Source organism: Peromyscus maniculatus, chromosome 6, assembly GCF_049852395.1.
Source record: "Peromyscus maniculatus bairdii isolate BWxNUB_F1_BW_parent chromosome 6, HU_Pman_BW_mat_3.1, whole genome shotgun sequence".
Lineage (NCBI taxonomy): Eukaryota > Metazoa > Chordata > Mammalia > Rodentia > Cricetidae > Peromyscus > Peromyscus maniculatus.
Genome location: NC_134857.1, coordinates 26,167,631 through 26,182,567, shown reverse-complemented (window position 1 = coordinate 26,182,567; position 14,937 = coordinate 26,167,631).

Below are 14,937 nucleotides of genomic sequence, written 5' to 3'. Positions count from 1 at the left end.
AGGCCAAGAATGTATACAAGACTACAGGGGGCAAAAATCAGAAAATCTTGCACAAAAATAAATTTGTCATGTGCAAGAAGCAATTACATCATAAAGCGGCCTGGAAGATTATTAGCAAAGAGGAAAAGTACTTTCAGATATGAGAGGCACACCACTCATATGAGAGACAAAAGAAGGATATTTCTCCTTTAGTTGCTTTCTCCCATTTTAAATTATCCCTCTCCCAGAGTGTTAATTTCCCTAAATTTGAAGGTTCACACATGGAGACACTAAGAGGCTGAAGTATTAGTTTTCATGGACTCACAGGGTCCACACAGAACTCAGGAGAGCAACAGTGTCTTTTATCTATGTAAAATATGGATGAAAACAGGAGGAACTACAATAACTTAGAAGGATGCCAGCTAAAGGACTTCCTATGCAAACTATGGACTATCAAATAGCACTATTTTGCTAAATCCTTTTCAACACAAATATTTAAATTAATTTTGTGTATATACATAGCAATATCTTTTTAGATTGTTTATTTTTTGTGACTATAATATAATCACATAATTTCTTCTTTCCTCCAAACCCTCCATATACTCTTTACTCTTTTTGAAAGCTGTGGCCTCTTTTTTAATTATTGTTACATGCAAACATGTACATGTAAATACATATATATTCCTAAATATAACCTGTTCCATCTGTGTAACATTACTTGTATGTATATTTTCTTTTTTTTTTGTGTGTGTGATATATATTTTTTATTTTACAATACCATTCAGTTCTACATATCAGCCATGGGTTCCCCTATTCTCCCCCCTCCCACGCCCTCCCCTTACCCCCAGCCCACCCTCCATTCCCACCTCCTCCAGGACAAGTCCTCCCCCGAGGACTGTGATCGACTTGGTAGACTCAGTCCAGGGAGGTCCAGTCCCTTCCTCCCAGACTGAGCCAAGTGTCCCTGCATAAGTTCCTGGTTTCAAACAGCCAACTCATGGAATGAGCACAGGACTTGGTCCCACTGCTTAGATGCCTCCCAAACTGATCAAGCCAATCAACTGTCTCACCTATTCAGAGGGCCTGATCCAGCTGGGAGCCCCTCAGTCTTTGGTTCATAGTTCATGTGTTTCCATTCATTTGGCTATTTTTTTTCAATAATTGAGTAAAACTGAAATTTATTATATGCCACAGTCGTCCTAGGGACCTCCATGCTATATATATATAGCCTCTATGGTTCTATGGGTTGTGGTCTGATTGTTCATTTTATATCTAGAATCCACCAATGAGTGAGTACATACCATAACTGTCTTTCTGGGTTTGGGTTACCTCACTCAGGATGATTTTTTCTAGTTCCATCCATTTGCCTGCAAATTTCATGCTTTCATTGTTTTTCTCTGCTGAGTAGTACTCCATTGTGTATATGTACCACATTTTTTTCATCCATTCTTCTGTTGATGGGCATCTAGGTTGTTTCCAGGTTCTGGCTATTACAAATAGTGCTGCTATGAACAAAGCTGAGCATGTATCTTTATGGTATGTATCAGCATTCTTTGGGTATATGCCCAAGAGTGGGATGGCTGGGTCTTGAGGTAGTTTGATTCCTAATTTTCTGAGAAACCGCCATACTGATTTCCATAGTGGTTGTACAAGTTTACATTCCCACCAACAGTGGAGGAGTGTTCCCTTTGCTCCACATCCTCTCCAACATTGGTTGTCATTGGTGTTTTTGATCTTAGCCATTCTAACAGGTGTAAGGTGGTATCTCAGAGTCGTTTTGATTTGCATTTCTCTGATGATTAAGGATGTTGAGCATTTCTTTAAATGTCTTTCAGCCATTTGTAGTTCTTGTTTTGTGAATTCTCTGTTTAGCTCTTTAGCCCATTTTTTAATTGGACTGTTCAGTGCTTTGATGTCTAGTTTCTTGAGTTCTTTATATATTGTGGAGATCAATCCTCTGTCAGATGTGGGGTTGGTGAAGATCTTTTCCCAATCTGTTGGCTGTCTTTTTGTCTTATTGACTGTGTGTTTTGCCCTGCAAAAGCTTCTCAGTTTTGAGAGGTCCCATTTATTAATGGTTGTGCTCAGGGTCTGTGCTGTCGGTGTTTTATTTAGGAAATGGTCTCCAGTGCCAATGCGTTCAAGAGTGCTTCCTATCTTCTTTTCTATTAAGTTTAGTGTAACTGGATTTATGTTTAGGTCTTTGATCCACTTGGACTTGAGTTTTGTGCATGGTGACAGATATGGATCTATTTGTAATCTTTTACATATTGACATCCAGTTATGCCAGCACCATTTGTTGAAGATACTTTCTTTGTTCCATTGTATAGTTTTGGCTCCTTTGTCAAAAACCAGGTGTTCATATGTGCATGGATTAATGTCAGGGTCTTCAATTCGATTCCATTGGTCTGTATGTCGGTTTTTATACCAGTACCAAGCTGTTTTTATTACTATAGCTCTATAGTAGAGTTTGAGGTCCGGGATGGTGATGCCTCCAAGGGTTGCTTTATCGTATAGGATTCTTTTAGCTATCCTGGGTCTTTTGTTTTTCCATATAAAGTTGAGTATTTTTCTTTCCAAGTCTGTGAAGAATTGTGTTGGGATTTTGATGGGGATTGCATTGAATCTGTAGATTGCTTTTGGTAAGATTGCCATTTTTACTATGTTAATCCTACCTATCCATGAGCATGGGAGATCCTTCCATTTTCTGATATCTTCTTCAATTTCTTTCTTTAGAGATTTAAAGTTCTTATCAAAAAGGTCTTTCATTTGTTTAGTTAGTGTTATCCCAAGGTATTTTATATTATTTGTGGCTATTGTAAAGGGTGATGTTTCTCTGACTTCTTTCTCAGCCCTTTTATCATTTGTGTATAGGAGGGCTACTGATTTTTTTGAGTTGATCTTGTATCCTGCCACTTTACTGAAGGAGTTTATCAGCTGTAGAAGTTCCCTGGTAGAGTTTTTGGGGTCACTTATGTATACTATCATATCATCTGCAAATAGTGAAAGTTTGACTTCTTCCTTGCCAATTTGTATCCCTTTGATCTCCTTTTGTTGTCTTATTGCTCTAGCTAGAACTTCTAGTACTATATTGAATAAATATGGGGAGAGTGGACAGCCTTGTCTTGTTCCTGAATTTAGTGGTATCGCTTTGAGTTTCTCTCCATTTAATTTGATGTTTGCTGTTGGCTTGCTATAAATTGCTTTTATTATGTTTAGAAATGTTCCTTGTATTCCTATTCTTTCTAAGACCTTTATCATGAAGGGGTGTTGGATTTTGTCAAAGGCTTTTTCAGCATCTAGGGAGATGATCATGTGGTTTTTTTCTTTCAGTTTGTTTATATGGTGTATTACATTGACTGATTTCCGTATGTTGAACCATCCTTGCATCCCTGGGATGAATCCTACTTGGTCGTGATGGATGATTGTTTTGATGTATTCTTGGATTCGGTTTGCCAATATTTTGTTGAGTATTTTTGCATCAATGTTCATGAGGGAGATTGGTCTGTAGTTCTCTTTCTTTGTTGCATCTTTGTGTGGTTTAGGTATCAGGGTAATTGTAGCCTCATAAAAAGAGTTTGGTAGTGTTCCTTCTGTTTCTATTGTGTGGAACACTTTGAAGAGGATTGGTATTAGTTCTTCTTTGAAAGTCAGGTAGAATTCTGCACTGAAACCATCTGGTCCTGGGCTTTTTTTAGTTGGGAGACTTTTGATGACTGTTTCTATTTCTTTAGGGGTTATTGGTCTATTTAAATGGTTTATCTGGTCTTGATTTAATTTTGGTATTTGGTATTTATCCAGAAAATTGTCCATTTCTTCCTGGTTTTCCATTTTTGTGGAGTACAGGTTTTTGAAGTATGATCTGATGATTCTCTGGATTTCCTCATTGTCTGTTGTTATGTCTCCCTTTTCATTTCTGATTTTGTGAATTTGGGTGTTCTCTCTTTGCCTTTTGGTTAATTTGGCTAGTGGTTTGTCTATCTTGTTGATTTTTTCAAAGAACCAACTCTTTGTTTCATTGATTTTTTGTATTGTTCTCTTGTTTTCTATTTCGTTGATTTCAGCCCTCAATTTGATTATTTCCTGGCGTCTATTTCTCCTGGGTGAGTTTGTTTCTTTTTCTTCTAGAGCTTTCAGTTGTGCTGTTAATTCATTGGTATGGGATTGCTCCATCTTCTTTATGTGTGCATTTAGAGCTATGAATTTTCCTCTTAGCACTGCTTTCATAGTGTCCCATAAGTTTGGGTATGTTGTACTTTCATTTTCATTGAATTCTAGGAACTCTTTAATTTCTGTCTTTATTTCTTCCTTGACCCATTGATGTTTCAGGTGGGTATTATTCAGTTTCCATGAGTTTGTGGGTTTTCTATAATTTTTGTTGTTATTGAGTTCTAACTTTAAGGCATGGTGGTCTGATAAAATACAGGAGGTTATTCCAATTTTTTTGTATCTGTTGAGATTTGTTTTGTGTCCAAGCATGTGGTCAATTTTTGAGAAGGTTCCATGGGGTGCTGAGAAGAAGTTATATTCTTTTGTGTTAGGATGGAATATTCTGTAGATATCTATTAGGTCCATTTGAGTCATAACATCTGTTAGGTCCTTTATTTCTTTGTTAAGTTTCAGTCTGGTAGATCTATCTTTTGGTGAGAGTGGTGTGTTAAAATCTCCCACTACTAATGTGTGGGGTTTGATGTGCGTTTTAAACTTTAGTAGTGTTTCTTTTATGAATGTGGGTGCTTTTGTATTTGGAGCATAAATGTTTAGAATCGAGACTTCATCTTGGTGGATTTTTCCTGTGATGAATATGTAATGTCCATCCTGGTCTCTTTTGATTGATTTTAGTTTGAAGTCTATTTTATTAGATATTAGGATAGCTACACCAGCTTGTTTCTTAGGTCCATTTGCTTGGAAAACCTTTTCCCAGCCCTTTACTCGGAGGTAGTGTCTGTCTTTGGAGTTAAGGTGTGTTTCTTGTATGCAGCATATGGATGGGTCCTGTTTTCTAATCCATTCTGTTAGCCTGTGTCTTTTTATAGGTGAGTTGAGACCATTGATATTGATGGATATTAATGACCAGTGATTGTTAATTCCTGTTATTTTTTTTGGTTGTGTTGTGTTGTCCTTCTGTGGTGTATGTTGGTGTAGGATTATCTATTGCTTGATTTTTCATGGATGTGTTTAGCTTCTTTGGGTTGAATTTTCCCTTCTAGTGCTTTCTGTAGGGCTGGGTTTGTGGACAGGTATTGATTAAATCTGGTTTTATCCTGGAATATTTTGTTTACTCCGCCTATGGTGATTAAGAGTTTTGCTGGGTATAATAGTCTGGGTTGGCATCCATGGTCTCTTAGTGTCTGCATGAGGTTTGTCCATGATCTTCTATCTTTCATAGTCTCTATTGAGTAGTCTGGTGTTATTCTGATGGGTTTGCCTTTATATGTTACTTGGTCCTTTTCCTTTGCAGCTCTTAATATTTTTTCTTTATTCTGTGTGTTTAGTGTTTTGATTATTATGTGGCGAGGGGACTTTTTTTTTGGATCCAGCCTATTCGGTGTTCTGTAAGCTTCTTGTATCTTCATAGGTATTTCTTTCTTTAGGTTAGGAAAGTTTTCTTCTATGATTTTGTTGAATATATTTTCTGTGCCTTTGAGTTGGTATTCTTCTCCTTCTTCTATCCCTATTATTCTTAGGTTTGGTCTTTTCATGGTGTCCCAAATTTCCTGGACGTTTTGTGTTAGGACTTTTTTGTCTTTATTGTTTTCTTTGACTGACGAATCTATTTTCTCTATCGTGTCTTCAGTGTCAGAGATTCTCTGTTCCATCTCTTGCAATCGGTTGGTTATGCTTGTTTCTGTAGTTCCTGTTCGTTTTGTCAGGATTTCTATTTCCAGCATTCCCTCAGCATGTGTTTTCTTTATTGTCTCAAATTCATTTTTCAGATCTTGGAATGTTTCTTTCATCTGTTTAATTGCTTTTTCTTGGCTTTCTTTGATTTCTTCCCATTTTTTGTTTGGTTTTTCTTCCATTTCTTTAAGGGAGTTTTTTATTTCCTCTTTAATGGAGTTTTTCATTTCCTCTTTAAGGGAAGTTTTTATTTCCTCTTTAAGGGAGTTTTTTATTTCCTCTTTAAGGAAAGTTTTTATTTCCTCTTTAAGGTAGTTTTTCAATTCCTCTTTAAGGAAAGTTTTTATTTCCTCATTGAGGGAATGTTTTATTTCTTCTTTAAGGGCCTCTATCATCTTCTTAATGTCATTTTTAGGGTTGATTTCTTCTGTTTCTTCTGTCATGGTATGTTTAGGTCTTGCAGGTGTAGAATCACTAGGTTCTGATGTTGCCATATAGGTCTTTATGTTGTTGCCTGTATTTTTGCACTGGCGCCTACTCATCTCTTCCTCTGTGAGGTGCAGGTGGTGTCTGTGTCTGAGAGTGCCTCTCTTGTTCTAATTTTTAGTCTTGGTTTAGTAGGGGTTCTTGGTTAAATTGGTGCTTTTGGGCTATTTCTTCAGGGGCAGCTGATTTCGATCGGTGAATTATGTACTTATGATTCTGGTGATCTGGTTTGGTGTCTGGGTAGCGCCTTCTTCTGTGTTCTCAGGTCACTTTTTGTTCATTTGTCAACTCCTCAGCTGATCTTGTTTCTTCAGACTTTAAACTGTAGGCATCTGAATCCTCTCCCAGATGGGTTTCAGCTGAGCAGGGTAGTCTCACCAACACCTCCAAGTTGTTGGGTTTCACAGGATCAGCAGCTGGGCCCTGGGTTGTCCTCAGACGGAGTGTTCAGATTCGTTCTGGTTCTGACCCACGGAGATAGCTTCTTCCCCAGATGTTGGGGTTAGGGGCGTCCCTGTTCCAAGCTGTGTCTGCTTGTCTCCGTCCCTGGGCCTGTTTACCTCTGCAGTCCGCCTCCGGGCCTGTATGTCCCTGTCAGCTGCCGCTGGGTCTGTCTGCCTCTGGGGGCCGCCACCGGGCCTGAATGTCCCTGTCGGCCGCTGCACGTCTACCTCAGCGGGCTGCCGCTGGGCCCGTCTTCCTCCACAGGCCGCCGCCACAGGCCTACCTGCGTCTGCTTGTCTTCGCCGCCGGGCCTGTCTACCTCTGTGGACCGCCGCTGGGCCTGAATGTCTCTGCCGGCTGCCGCCGGGCCTGAATATCTCTGTCGGCTGCTGCCGCTGGGCCCGTCTACCTCAGCGGGCTGCTGCTGGGCCCGTGTACCTCTGCGGGCCGCCGCCGCAGGCCTACCTGCGTCTGCTTGTCTCTGCCGCCGGGCCTGTCTACCTCTGTGGACCGCCGCTGGGCCTGAATGTCTCTGCCGGCTGCTACCGGGCCTGAATGTCCCTGTCGGCCGCTGCCGCCGGGCCCGTTTACCTCAGCGGGCCTCCGCTGGGCCCGTCTACTTCTGTGGGCCGCCGCTGGGCCTGAATGTCTCTGACGGCTGCCGCTGGGTCTGAATATCCCTGTTGGCTGCCGCCGCTGGGCCCGTCTACCTCCACCACGGGCCCCCGCTGCAGGCCTACCTGCGTCTGCTTGTCTCTGCCGCCGGGCCTGTCTACCTCTGTGGGCCGCCGCTGGGACTGAATGTTTCTGCCGGCTGCCTCCGGGCCTGAATATCCCTGTAGGCTGTCGCTGCTGGGCCCGTCTACCTCAGCGGGCTGCTGCTGGGCCCGTCTACCTCCGCGGGCCGCCGCCACAGGTCTACCTGCGTCTGCTTGTCTCTGCCGCCGGGCCTGTCTACCTCTGTGGGCCGCCGCTGGGACTGAATGGTATGTATATTTTCAAGGCTGACACTTTGGCATCAGATAATCAATTATTATACTTTCCCCTGGGGGGAAAAAACACAACCAATCAAACACACAGAGCCTAGTCATAACAGATGCATCTATGAAACAATACGTTTTAGACAGTGGTTTTGATATTAACTGAGAATATTGTCCATTTCTAAATCTTTCAATCATGTAATAAATGTGCTCATAGATAGTAAAGACCAAACACCATCCCATTCCTTACATACATGAAGAGAACATATGTAAGATGTAATAAGATGTAACAGCTTCCATTTGAAAACTGTATGCATGGCTGTAGAACAATAGTCCCATTCTTGAACATTTTGCAGAAATAAAGCAAAAGAAAGAAAGAAAGAAAGAAAGAAAGAAAGAAAGAAAGAAAGAAAGAAAGAAAGAAAGAGAGAGAGAAAGAGAGAAAGAAAGAAAGAAATTACTCTACATCTCAAAGATAGTAAGATTAAAGAAGTCTGATTGACATTCTACAAACAAGGTAGATGATAAGCAGTAAAAGTCTGTTTCTCATGGTTTTGTTGGATGGGATGCCAGCATCAAGTAATTAACAAAGTCCCTCTTTGCTGAGAGATCTCTCTTGGTTACGATTTATGGAAACCTTCCATTGTCAAGTGGAAGGATGGGCAGGAAAGCTTTACGTTAAGGACATTTATCTTTTTAGGAGAGATTACATACTCAAGACATAATCATATACGGCATCCAAAGGCTCAGTCTCCTAATACTATCACTGTGCTGAAAGCCTCGTTCAACACTGGGCAGGCCAGTGAGATGGTTCAGTGAGCAAAGGCACTTGCCACCAAACTTAAGGACCTGGTTTGATCCCTGGGCCCCACATGGTAGAAGGAAAGAACTGAGTTACAGAAGCTGTCCTCTGACTTCTCTGCACTTGCTGCCCTCCCACAAACCATTGTCACACACATATAAGCACAACATGCACACACACACACACACACACACACACACACACACACAAATACATGAAAAGCACTGAGATTTTTTGGGATGTGGCAAAAGGCATGGGAGCATGCCATTATAATTGGTCATATATATCTTCCCTCTTTTTGTACTGTTTCAAAACTTCAAATCATTCCAAAAATATACAAAAATTATCTAATAATGCTAATTGTCACAGGAGCCAAATATGTACACTGGTAGTATTTACTGGTAGTATTTTATATTATCTGAAAATTTTGAAAAATATTTGTATATCTGTTTCTAATCATATTTGCAGCATATGTATTTTGATCAGTGTTTTGAATATAGATTTGCTCATATTTGAAATGTCAAGATTTGGGGTCACTCACATGCTTTGACATGAAAAGACATAAGTCAATTTTGGAATAAGTTTGAAGAATGAGAACAATGTTTTAAATAAAAGTGAAGTCTTGATAAAACTCATGTTGAATTTCTGCTTACTATTCTATGGAAACAAATGTGAAACATGGAAGAAAATGGAATTATCTAGGAAAATATAAGTTGACAAATTGACATTTTAAAATGCAAAACCATGATGATTTTTGAAGGTTATTAAAGATATTCTGGTGGGTAAAGCAACAGAAACTAATGGGCTGATTTCTAAGAGTTCATATTTCTAAATGTACTTGAAATATTCAAAAATATGTCAAAGAACAGAAGTGTTCACCAAATTTTAATAAGTTGGGCATAATAATGATTCCCATACTGGTAAGATAGTTGTGAAAGCTAACCAGGCTTTTTCAGAACACTAATGCAAAAATCTTTAGCTGTGTATTAGAATATAGACTTCAAAAGCCCAAGGAAATAATTTTATATTACAATAAATCACTGTTATTTCCAAAACATAAACCCATTCTGATATTTTTAAACATCACCATTGTTGGGTCCAGGGTGATGCAATAATGGTGGACAGACAACCGAAGTCTATTAAACCAGAAGCAAACTTTTTTCCAGAAAAAGAAAAAAGACAAAGAAAAAATACTTTAAGGCACAAATCTTATCAGCTAGCTGAGACCACAGCCAATGTTCGAGACTTCTAAGGCTGTGGCCATGGAGGCCGGTTCTGGACCCTTTTTACAGTAAGGGGGGAAAGCATCAGGCACAGAGTACCTGCTAGGAGTCATGTAGAAATATCAGTCATGGGATGCATTCTAGAAGTCACATAGAAACAACTATTACAAGTTAACTCTGGTCCAGGCAGTTGTTGGCTATAAAGGGTAAGGGGGTAAAATGTTAATCCCTAGCTGTTGACAGAGGAGCTGGTTGTAAAGCAGACAGCCATTGTTAGCAGTTAACCTTTAGAGCTGATGACTGTCAGTTTTCATCTCTTGAGCTTATAATTTTATATTTCTATATTCCTGGACCCTTCAGCCATGTTTCAATAAGCCAAAAACTGAGACTGTTCTCTTTGTTTCAATAATTTGGAAACCTTTCTTTGGGCCTGGCCCTAAAGCATTTTCCACCTTCCCACAGCACATTACTGAATACCAAGGCCTCTCCTACATGGGTTTTTGAAGAAAACAAGATTGAGAGATTAAATTCTGTGTATATTCATCTCACAATAAAAAAAAAATGGGTCCAACCATCTCCAAAAAGTCTCCACTATGATAACTGTCCCAGCCAATTGCCCAAGAGTCCAAATCCAAAGTCTCCTCTGAGAAAATGAAAACTCACTTGCAAGCCTCTGTAAGACAAAACAAACAACAGCCAAACAAGTTCTACAGACACGGAGTAAACATTTTCATTACAAAGTGAAGAAATAACAGAGTATAAATTGGCTTAAAGCAAAATTGAAACCAGGAGGAAAAATAGAAACCCTTACAGCTGCTTCTGCAGTGTTCAGGGCTCGCTGCAGCAGGACTACTTAGAAAGCCCCATCCTTACAGCTTTTCTGGGCATTACCATAGGGATACCGTGCTGGGCTGGAATGCATATGTTCATTAGCTTCTTGCAACAGAGGATCTTTATTTTAGGACCTTTAACTTCCTAGTGTCTCCACTGCAACATTATCAGTTTCACAAAATAATGCTGTGTCCTCTGTCAGGGTCTACATGCAGAGCTCCCAACCAGCAACACTCTGCCTGGCCTCTTCAGCTTTCCTTTGAAGTCTCAGTAGAAGTCTCCATCACTTCCTATTGTCTGTATAACTGCTTACCTGCCAAAGCTATTGCAGGAATGATAACAAAGACTGCTGCCAGGAACAGCTATACCTATTGTGTAATAATCCAGCTATACACTGTGAAAATGTGTTGCTCTCATTGTTAATAAAAAGCTGATTGGCTGATAGCTAGGCAGCATTTTCAGGGTAGAGAGAATGCTGGGAAGAAGGACTGAGTCAGAAAAGTCTTGAGCAGAGTTAGAGGGAAGCAAGATGAACATACTGTGTTGAAAGATAGTACCACCACATGGCAAAGGATAGATAAAAAAAAAATGGGTTAATTTAAAACGTAAGAGTTAGCTAGTAACAAGCCTGAGCTATTGGCCAAACGTTTATAATTAATATTAAGCCTCTTAGTGGTTATTTGAGAGCAGGAGCAGAGACACAGAGAAATTCTGCCTACAAATGGCACCCAAACACCTGGCACACACACCCACATAAGACCTGAGAAAGCTTTAAAAAGTTTTTAAACACATGAAAATGGAGCCAAACATGGCTTCCTAGTGTCCTGATTCTCATGCTGGCCATAGTTCAGAGATGTGATCCTGGTAGCTGCTAGTACATCATGAGCTAAGCCACATAGTGAGTTCCTGAAGTCTCGCACATGGGCCATGGTACAAAGAGGCATCTCCCAACCTCTGCTCATAGGCTTGAGTTATCAGTGCAAGCAAGCACACTGTATGACAAGTTTGGGTTTTCTAATGAAGACAGAAAAGGTTATAAATACTCAGTAAAGACAGGTCCAGGTGGGGAAAAAAAACCTCTAAATGGGTTATAGTGTGTTTAAAAATGTACAAATGCTTTGGAGAAAAAATAAAAAGGGTATAGGCAGTCATAATATATATATATATATATATATTATACATATAATATATATAATGAAATAAAGTTCTTAAAAGGGGAGTAAAGTAATATAAAAGAGAAAAGCCACATAAAGATAGGAAATATGCAGAGATTCTGGATCTTGTATGTTATTGTGTTGTCTTTAATTTTTTTTTTGACTGCTAGTGAATGAGCAATAACACTAAGAAACATTGGATTATGAAAACTGCTAGATTAAACTAACCTATATATTTTAAAAATATCTTGACTTTAAAGTGGAATTCAAAAGGTATGTTACTTTGGGGAAGAGATTATGCCTTTATTCCCACAAGAAATAAGAGGCTATGGATTCATTCCAGGTTAAAGATGATCGTGTTTGATCAAGGAAGACCCCCTGAAGATCCCTACTATAGACATAAAGAAATAAACCTAAAGAAAAAAATTACAGAACACATAATATATACTTTACCTGCTCAAACATAAAACAAAATTCATCTTTAGCTAACTTGTGTACAACACACAGTATATATTTGTACTAATACAGATATGTATATTACATTCAAAGGTTTATGTTTTTTCAAAGCAAGGGGACCAGATAGCAATTAAAACAAAATTTCTCAGGTAATCAAAATGCCTCTGTTGCAGTTTCCTTGGAGTTTTGCCTCCAGAACAACTTTACAGTTACTAGCTGAGATGGTCCAGCCTCACAAAATACCCCATGCAATACCACTCAATTATCCTGATTTTCTCAATGATACTGGTGCCCACAAGCAACAGGAGGTAGTCTAGAGAATGATGCCCACATTCCCAAGAGATGAGGTATGGGTAGGTTTTGTTTATTCAATATATTATGGATGTTTACCATTGTTTAGGGGGATTGGTTACAAGTTGTTATTGGTCATAGTTTTTTTTTAAAAGGCTAAAAATTAGTTAATTTCAAAGATCCCTTTCCAAAGGTAAAAAGGGGGATATAATATAGAAATGATGAGATAATGGTAGATTATTGAATCTATTTTAATCCAAAAAAACTATTAATCTCAAAGTATTTTATATTGGTATGGATTTTGGTTTGTTGATAGAAATTTAAATTTAATTTATGCTGTATGTATATTTCTGCTCTTTTGGGGGTATTGTGTTTACACAGATCAGTTTAAAGTATAATGCATACTTAAGAAATATAGATTACGGCTGGGCGGTGGTGGCGCACACCTTTAATCCCAGCACTCGGGAGGCAGAGGCAGGCAGATCTCTGAGTTTGAGGCCAGCCTGGTCTACAGAGCGAGATCCAGGAAAGGCACAAAACTACACAGAAAGAAACCCTGTCTTGAAAATCAGAAACAAACAAACAAAGAAATATAGATTACAAGTTAGTCATCTATAATAGTCAAACTTATAGTCATGTTAGATATATTTTCAAGGTCATACACAGATACATTTAGATTGATAGATGGTCTTCAAACACTTCAAAGACCTACAGAAAATGTCATTTAATATTTTTAATAACCCAAGGCTTTTTCAGGATAGTGAGACATGTCTGCTTCTGACAGCACTGATTTAATTCAAAAGAGGGATGATGTGCATCAAAGAAACTCCATATGGAGCTTGCTTTTCTTATAGCAAAAGGTAGCCATTTGGGCAAGAAACTGCCTTTGCCTCAATTGCTGACTGTGTACTGTCCAAACTGAACCAGCAGGATGTAGGAAAAAAAAAAAGTGACTGCCAAACTTTGCCAAGACAAGGTAGGAGAGTCTTTCAAAATTCCCTCTCAGAAAAGTCTGTCAGATATATTAGACTTGTAGACCAAAAATGGATGCCCCAATGTTACAGAAGAACTTTGGGTGACTGTCCAAGCAGTTAGATGACCCTGTCATTAGATAACATTTCATTCTTCTGGGGTCTTTGATGGAGTTGAAGACTAGATAGTTATAGTTAAAGTTTTCCTTGTTTATAATAAAAGGTAAATTAAGTATAATACTTTAGATTCACGAAGATAAGACAAATAATAGAGTGTTTTCTTTAATTTCCCCAAATACAAATTGACTGGATATTATAACTGTAATTCTTACTTGATAACTGTATTTCTAGTATGTAATTTTACTATGTTAAAGTTAAAAAAAACTTCCTTACATTATGAAAAAAACATTATAAAAAACTTCTATACATTATGGAAATGTGTTGCTCTCATTGTTAATAAAAAGCTGATTGACCATTAGCTAGGCAAGATTTGGGGGCAAAGAGAACTCTGGGAGGAAGAAGAGCTGAGTTACAGGAGTCACAAACAGATGCAGAGAGAAGCAAGATTAACTTGCTCTGAGCAAGTTGAAGAAAAGTACAGGCATGTGGCAGAGGGTAGATAAGAAATTTGGCTTTTTTACAATGTAAGATTTAGCTAATAACAAGCCTGGGCTATCAATCGAGCATTTATAATTAATATTAAGTCCCTTTGTGGGCCGGGCGGTGGTGGCGCACGCCTTTAATCCCAGCACTCGGGAGGCAGAGCCAGGCGGATCTCTGTGAGTTCGAGGCCAGCCTGGACTACCAAGTGAGTTCCAGGAAAGAAAAAAAAGTCCCTTTGTGGTTATTAGGGAGAGACTGCTGAGACACATAGAAACTCCACCTACATATACCCAGGCCTACTTCACCCACATCTGAGTGTCTTCCTTGCTTGGGTATTTCTGGGTGAACAGGACCTCCCCTGCACCAAGGTTCCTTATCTGACCCTCTGCCCCAGAAAAGTCTCTGAAAAGAAAGACATTTGCATTTTTATACCTCCAACTTAAGATGGCTGTTATTTTACTGTTTCCTTGAACATGAAACCTAAGTCCAACCCCCTAGAACTAGTGCCAGAAAAGCTAGTCGCTGTGGTGCACACTTGGAACACCAGTGGTGAGGACATGGAGACAGATCCTTGAGGCTCATTGGCCAGTTAGTCTACCCTACTTGGTGAGTTCCAGGCCAGTGGGAGATCCTGTACAAAAATGAGAGTGTGAGAGAAAGACAGAGACAGACAGAGAGAGCAATGTCTTTCATTAAAGCAAACACTGGAGGTGTTTCCTGGCCTTTATGTGAATGTGTACAAGTTTGTGCATGTTCACACACACACACACACACACACACACACACACACACACACATATCTGCACTCATGTGCACACGCACACACATACACATGCACACGGACATGAATTACTGTGACACACTTGGACTGACTAA